Source organism: Lynx canadensis, chromosome B1, assembly GCF_007474595.2.
Source record: "Lynx canadensis isolate LIC74 chromosome B1, mLynCan4.pri.v2, whole genome shotgun sequence".
In the NCBI taxonomy this organism is placed as follows: Eukaryota; Metazoa; Chordata; class Mammalia; order Carnivora; family Felidae; genus Lynx; species Lynx canadensis.
Window position 1 is genome coordinate 76,153,832 of NC_044306.2, and position 8,466 is coordinate 76,162,297.

At 39.7% G+C, this 8,466-nt stretch overlaps 1 pseudogene; it reads left to right on the top strand.

Moving 5' to 3' along the window:
• Positions 1 to 7,646: 7,646 nt before the first annotated feature.
• LOC115512990 lies at positions 7,647 to 8,261 on the top strand (annotated as a pseudogene).
• Positions 8,262 to 8,466: the final 205 nt, after the last annotated feature.

Genomic DNA, 8,466 nt, shown 5'->3' on the forward strand with positions numbered 1-8,466 from the left:
AATTCTAACAAATACATTAATAATAAAATAAAATTGCTTTTCAATGGTCTCATCTCCTGTGGAGATTATCAAGTGGTCAAGGTCTACCTACTCCACTGATGATATATGTCTTATTTATTATAAAAACTCTTTTCAAATCCACCTGTCTTCTCCTTTAAAGAAAATCAGGGTAGGGGCGCCTGGGTAGTACAGTTGGTTAAGGGTCTGACTCTTGACCTCAGTTCAGGTCATGATCTCACAGTTCGTGAGTTCAAACCCCACTTCGGGGTCTGTGCTGATGGTGCAGAGACTGCTTGGGGTTCTGTCTCTCCTTCTCTCTGTCCCCTCTCCCTCTTAATCTCTCCCTGCCTTCTCTCAAAATAGACTTTAAAAAAATGAAAATAAAATGAATCACTGTAGCATGTTAACAGCCTAAGCTCTGGAGCAGATGCAGCCGACAGGAGTGTGTTCAAATCCCAGCTCTACTGCTTTCCAGCTGTGTGACCTGGATCAAGTAACTAAGTAACTTCATTTCTCCTTGTGCCTCAGTTTTTGCTCTAATAAGAGATCATCGTAGTAACTATGTCACTAGTTTGTGATGAGGATTATGTAGCTCCCTGAGCACAGTGTAGAGCACATGATAAGCACTCAGTAGATTTAGTTTTCAAGGCAATTTTTAGGAATTTGTAATGAGGAAGTAATTCTGAAAGTAGATATTTAAGTCCAAGTATTATCATACCAGCATGAATTTATAATATCAAAATTTTGGAAGTAATTTAATTATCGAATAGGAATGAACTAAAGTAAATTATGTTCTATCCAAACATGGTCAGTCTACCACATAGTATGATCTCCATTTTATTTAAAAAAAAAAAAGCTATAAAATAAAACCCCTGTGTACATTCAGAACTACAACGTACGGTTGTGCAAGTTGTTCACTGCACAGGATGCCTGCCCTTGGAGCAAGTAAGATCTGAAATCTAGCTGTGCTCTGCTTATCAAGCTGTACACCCTGGTTCAAGATTGCATTCACCTAGAGAACAGGATGCCTTTTTCTGAATTGCCCAAAGGGTTAGTATGGGCTAGCATCACCTATGTGTAAATCTGGACAAAAACAAAAAAGATTGAAAAAACGCAAACCGAAGTATTAACTCTGATTATCTTGAAGAACCAGGATTCTAAGAGATATTTGCTTCATTCTAATTTTTTATATTTTCCCAGCTTTCTACAATGAATATGTTACTTTATGATAAGAGAATAAATTTTACTTTTTAAAAAAGGTTGTGTCGGGGCGCCTGGGTGGCGCAGTCGGTTAAGCGTCCGACTTCAGCCAGGTCACGATCTCGCGGTCCGTGAGTTCGAGCCCCGCGTCAGGCTCTGGGCTGATGGCTCAGAGCCTGGAGCCTGCTTCCGATTCTGTGTCTCCCTCTCTCTCTGCCCCTCCCCCGTTCATGCTCTGTCTCTCTCTGTCCCAAAAATAAATAAACGTTGAAAAAAAAAAAAAAATTTAAAAAAAAAAAAAAAAAGGTTGTGTCAAAAATGCAAATCACAACTACAAGATAAAGTCTCACACACATTAGAATGGCCACTACCAAAAAAAAAAAAAAAAAAAAAAAAAAAACCCACAGAAAATAAATGCTGGGGAATATGTGATGTGGAGAAAAGGGAACCCTTGTGCACTATTGGTAGGAATGTAAATTGGTGCAGCCACTATGGAACAGACTAGGACAGTTCTTCAAAAAGTTAAAAATATACTTACCACATGACCCAGCAATCCCCCCTCTCACATAAAACCAACAGAATTGAAAGCAGGATCTTGGAGAAATATTTGCACACCCATGTTCATAGCAATATTATTCACAATAGCCAAGAGGAAAAGGTGGGAAACTCTGGCATTGTCCTTGACTATCCAGCTCATCCAAAGTCATGCCCACTTCCTGGAGACAGTGACTGGTCTACGCAAGAAACAAAGTTTGGGTCCACAGCTCTGGAATTCTCCATAGGATCAGGCTGAGACTACCACAGTTCAACTGCTCACTTAGCAGGATCCTGCTTCCTTTACTCCCCTACAGGTGTTGAGCCTGAGCTCATAGTCCAATAATCTCCCTAAATGCAAATCTCTATTTTAGGGTCTGTTTCCTGGAGGACCCAACCAGGAACAATTGTTAAAGAAATCTTTTCCTTTCCTGATAGTCTCCTATATTTTCTTCTTCACTTTTATACTTGATCTTTTATAACTCATTTGGAGTTTACTTTTAGATAAAATCAGGATCTGATATTTTTCTTCTTACAGTGAGCTAATTTTCTCAGTACCATTTACTAAATAATCCAATGTTTCTTTGATTTTATTTCTCTATGGCAAATTGCCTATATACACAGGTGTGTTTCTTGACTTTCTACCCTGACCTCTTGGCTTAAAGATTTGATCCTGGAACACTGTTTCGAAAGCTTTGGCTTATTTTTCAAAATTGTCTTTAGATATTCACCAAATACATTTTAGAATCACTTTATTGACATGCCTCCAAAAATCCTCTGGGATTCTTTTTAATTACACTGAATTTATATTTTTGAGTATATTTTGAGTAATTTAATCTTCAAAATGTTAACCCATCCCATCTCTTAGCAGGATATTTTGCTTCATTTATTCAAGTATTTTTAAAATATCCCTTAATAGGGGTGCCTGGGTGGCTCAGTCAGTTAAGCGTCCGACTTCAGCTCAGGTCACGATCTCACGGTCCGTGAGTTCGAGCCCCGCCTTGGGCTCTGGGGCTGATGGCTCAGGGCCTGGAGCCTGCTTTCGATTCTGTGTCTCCCTCTCTCTCTCTGCCCCTCCCCCGTTCATGCTCTCTCTCTGTCTCAAAAATAAATAAACGTTACAAAAAAAATTTTTTTAATAAAATATCCCTTAATAAAGTTATATAATTTTTTCCGCAATTATTTTCTGTACTCCTTAATAGCTCAATTTCTGTATATCATATGGTTTTGTTGCAATTAAAACGTTTTCTATTACTATTTCTAGTAATTTCATTGCTGGTATGAAGGTATGAAATTTATTTCTATATATTGATCACACATCTGGCTCTCTTGCTGGACTCTCTTTGGTTCTCAAGTTTGGTTGAATCTGAAGAGGATTTATATAAATTACCAACATCTGAAAGTGACATGTTGTAATGCATTCACCAATTCTTTCCAGTCACCTAGCATTAGAAGAGGTTTCTCTCCTTTTAAGTCTCCAACTCCCATAAGAAAAGGCAGAAACTTGCTTTTTCTAGACTCTTGTAAGGACAGAACATAGATTTTGCAAGGGACATTAATGAGCTAAAGGAGAAACCACCACAACGCATCATTCTGCAAGATATAGAAAACAGAGACCGGCTTGGGGGAGAGATTCTCTCACTAGTACCCAGTGCTCACACCGGTAGCACTGGTGCAATGCTCACTGCAGTGTCGACACAGAGTGGGAACAGCGCTGTCTCCCCTACAGCAGACCTGCAGGATGACTGGTGTACATGCAGTTCCCAGTTATATGGCTTCTAAATCTGTATCTGTTGCCAATGTTACAGACTCAGTAAGCTGCCTAGTATTGTTTAATAAGTTATTTAATAAGCTTGATGTGGTTTTTATAGATTTTAGCAGAACTAACAGTTGTATTTCACATTTATTGTTATCTCTTTGCAATGGCCAAGACATCAACTCTAACTTGAAAGGCAGTCGTCACGGTGGAGATCATGATGTTGTTCTCAAACCTAAACAGAATACAAAGCAGATGCTATTAATTGTCTGCCCGATTTCAAGCCTTCAAGTTTTTTCCTTTCTACCAGTTTTGTTTACAGAGGCAAAACTACAGCTGCCCTTGCAACTAAAAAGTGGCCGTGTATCACAGTCAAGCCAATGGAATGTGATACAAGGTCCCTGTGTGAGCTTTCAGAAAGCCTGGCAGGCTAGGTTCCACATCTCTTTGCCCTCTCTCTACCTGCTTCCTCCTGCCTGGATCATGATTACCTAGAAAAGCAAAAGCCACCTTGAGAGGATGAGGGGGGAAAAGCTGGATATGTGAGATGATGATCACGAAGTAAGAAAGCTAGAAGAGGCCTAGAACACTGAAACTTTGTCAGAACATACACCAGAGCTATACTGTCCACCTCTGGACTTCCTGCTATGAGGAAAAAACCAATCCCTTGTGCATTTACCACTATTTTGGTTTCTTTTACATACAGGAAACACACTCCTAAGTAATACAGCACCTAAAATTTTTCTAAGTATGATGTTTATTATGAATTTTTGGTTGATGTCCATCATTAGGTCAAAATTTTTTCCTTAGATTCTAGATTATAGATAGCTAATTTCTGGCATCTCCAGAATTGTTGTGCAGGAGAAGGAGCCAGCAGTCATGCTCAATTCACTATCTTAGCTAGAACCAGAAGTCTTTGACTTAATGCATGAAACATTCTTGCAAATATATTTATGTAAGTACATATACATACCTTAAGGATAAGGAATACACCAGGCGTGTGTGTGTGTGTGTGTGTGTGTGTACATAAGCATTTATTTCCTTCCTTCCCTTAAATGCTGTACACACAAAAAGAACCTACCAAATTCCAAACCTTCTATTAGTCCTATAGGGAGCCATAAAAATGAGCATAATACTATCTTACCACTGTAATCCAGAAAAGAAAATAAACTGCATGGTATAACATGATTAGAGTTATAGGAATTTTTTTTTTAAAGGGAAGTAAATTTAGCTGGAGCTACCTAGAAATGTCTAATAGTTGGGGCACCCGGGTGGCTCAGTCACTTAAGCATCTGACTTCAGCTCAGGTCATGATCTTGCAGTCCGTGGATGTGAGTCCCACATTGGACTCTGTGCTGACAGCTCAGAGTCTGGAGCCTGGCTTCGGATTCTGTGTCTCCCTCTCTTTCTCTGTCCCCCTCCCCCACTCAACACTCTGTCTCTCAAAAATGAATAAATGTTAAAAAATAAATAAATAAGAAAGGTCTAATAGAATGGTACTTGAAAGTTCTACATCAAGACGGCAATGTAGGAAAATCCTGACCTCCCCTCTTTCCATGAATAAACTGAATCAACAGCTACACATGAAACAACTTCCTCTGAAAAAACAAAAAACACAAACTAGCTAAGCAAATCCTATGTATCAGACAAGTGAGGGGGGAAAAAACACATTAAAGCAGGTAGGAGTAGCTGAGACCATCTCAGACACACTGACACAAAATCAGGAGGGCAATCGAAACCTGGAGCTTCTACCTGAGGAGCTAAGGATTTTAAGCCTGCATTGGTCACATCAGTGTTCAACACCTGCACTTGAAAGAGAAGCCCGCAACATGCGAGCTTTGAAAACCAATAGGGCACATGTCCACAAGACCAACAAGGCTATAGAGAACTGAGAAACACCTCTTAAAGAGCTCACACTCTCAAACTTACCCATCACAGGGACCAGTGCAGAGGCAGCCAATTTAGAGGAGCCCAAACTTTATGTAAACAATGCTTATTTAATTATCTTAAACACCCGTCTGGAGGGCAGGCATCTAACTTAACACACATCAAGGAACATACTAGGGCACTCTCTGGGAACAGAGGCTGGCATGCCCTATCTGCACTCTCCTTCTGCCTCACTCTAGCTCACCACTATCTCCTGGAAAGGAATAATTACCCTCCTCTGGTCTCCAATTTTTGTAGCTGTCACCAATGGACACCTAGATCACCTGGCGCTAGTAGCCAGTGGGACTTAATGCTTGCAGCTCCATAGGACTGTGTATGTTGCATACTTTAAAAAATATTTTTTTTTTTGAGAGAGAGAGCATGAGTGGAGGACAGGGAGGGAGAGGGAGAATCTTAATCAGGCTCTACACCCAGGACCAAGCCTGTAGCACAGAGCTCAATCCCATGTCCTTGAGATCAAGCATTGGATGCTTAACCGACTGAACCACTCAGGTGCCCTTATGTTTGCATCCTTTAAAAGCTGCTGTCTGAGTAAACAAAAAAATAAAAATAAAAATAATAAATAATAAAAGCTATATCCTGAGGGTCTGGCTTCCAATCAACCTGAACAAATGTACTGACTGGGATCCTATTCTTTGGGAAACTGACAAGTTTCGGCATGCTCTCAATGACTGGGATCCACTAGCAATAAAATAGGCTGCCTGGGTAATCATGAAGGTTTGAGAGCCTAGAGCGAGGGCAGGGTTGAACAATAAGTTTCATCTCCTAAACAAGGTCACTCCTCCAAGGCTGGGAGAGGTGGCTGTTTTACCAAATACACAGAAACCAACAGAGTCAAACAAACAAACGAAATGAAGATACAAAGAAATGTGTTCCAAATTGAAGAACAAAATAAAACACCAAAAAAAAAAAAAAAAGTCCTTAAGGAAACAGGTAAGTGATTTACTTGATAGAGAATTCAAAATAATGGTCAGGAAAAATCTCATAGAACATAGGTGAAAAGTGGACGAACAGAATGAGAACTTTAACAAAGATGGAAAACATAGAACTACTGGGGTGTGTGGATGACTCAGTTGGTTGAACATCCAGCTCTTGGTTTCAGCTCAGGTCATGATTCCAGGGTCATGAGATCAAGCCCCACGTCATGCTCTGCACTGAATGTGGAGCCTGCTTGGGATTCTCTCTCCCTCACTCTCACTCTCTCACTCACTCTCTCTCTCTCTCTCTCTCTCAAATAAGAAGAAAAAAGAAGAAAAGAAAATATAGAATGACCAAAAAGAAGTCACAGAGCTGAAAAATCAATAACTGAACTGGAAAATATAGGGATTCAACAGCAAATTAGATGAAGCAAAAGAAAAGATCAGTGAACTTTAAGAAAAGGCAGTGGAACTCACCCCATCGGAGCAGCAAAAAGAAAGTGGAAAAAGAAAAAAAAAGTGGAAGCTGCCTTAGGGATTCATGAGACAACATCAAGTGAACCAACATTTGCATTACAGGGGGCTCAGAAGAAGAGAGACAAAACAGGGCAGAAAACATAGTTGAAAAATAATTGATGAAAACTTCCCTAACCTAGTAAAAGAAACAGACATTACAATCCAGGAATCCCAGACAGTTCCAAAAAAGATGGATCCCAAAATATCTCATTATAATTAAAATGTCCCAAGATAGAGAGAGGCTGGGAAGATGGGAGAGTAAAAAAACCCTAAGCTCACTACATCCCACAGATACAACTAGGTAACATTCACATCAGTGTAATAACCCAAAGGGGACTGGGTGGCTCAGTCAATTGAGCTTTTGACTCTTGATTTTGGCTCAGGTCATGATGTCACAGTTTGTGGGATTGAGCCCCACGGTGACATCACGGAGCCTGTTTGGGATTGTCTCTCTGCCCCTCCCCTGCTCATACTCTGTCTCTCTCAAAATAAACAAACATTAAAAAAAAAAAAAAAAACAATATGAAGACTGGGAAAACAAACTCCACAACTAAAGGTAGAGAATAATCCACACTAAAAGAGAGTAGGAAGGGTGAAGATGCCATTTGGGAGTGAAACAGACATTGACTGTCTGTGGTAGAAAGGGAGCTGGTAGCATGGTGAAGAATGAAAAGGAGACTTTCCCCGGAGGGGGGGCAGGGGGGAGGGGCTACACATGAAAGACAAATCCCTATGACATTTGGCTCTTAAAGCAAGAAGGGAGGAGACACCACAGACCCAGGGCTTGGAGCAGCTCAGAATAATAGCTCTTCAAGTCTGCAATAAAAAGTGGCCTCCAATAAAACTACATTGCAAAAAAATGGGAAAGAAATAGAATGAAAAGAGTAAAAAAGTGGAAGAGGCAGAGCCTAAAGAGTTTGTGGTGGAAAAAGTACTGGACTGATGTGTAGCGAATGGGAAGGTGGAGCATTTACTGAAATGGAAAGAATTTACAGGTACTGGCAATACTTGGGAACCTAAGGAAAATTTAGATTGTCCAGAGTTAATTGAAGCATTTCTTACCTCTCAAAAAGCTGGTAGAGGAAAAGATGGTACAAAAAGAAAATCTTTGACAGTGAATCTGATGAGAGCAAGTCAAAGAAGAAAAGATAGGCTACTGATAAACCAAGTTTGCCAGAGGTCTTGATCTTGGACAAATAATTGGTGCCACAGACAGCAGTGGAGAATTAATGTTTCTCATGAAATGAAAAAATTCAGTAAAGGCAGACTTGGTGTTGGCAAAAGAGGCAAATATGAAGTGTCCTCAAATTGTAACTGCTTTTTATGAAGACAGACTAACTTGGCATTCTTGTCCAGAAGATAAAGCTCATTGTTTGCATTGCTTCATCTAATATATAATATATAATATACAATATAGAGGAAATCTAGGTCTTGATTTTTTAATTTACTAATGTGAAAAAATAACATTCTAATGAAAATCAAGTTTGATATGTTTCTTTTGAAGTAGTATTGGGGGATTGTTGGGGGGGGTGGGTTCTGCAACTATAGCACTGGTTACTTTGAACAAATAAAGGCTTTCTGTAATTGCTTCCTTTA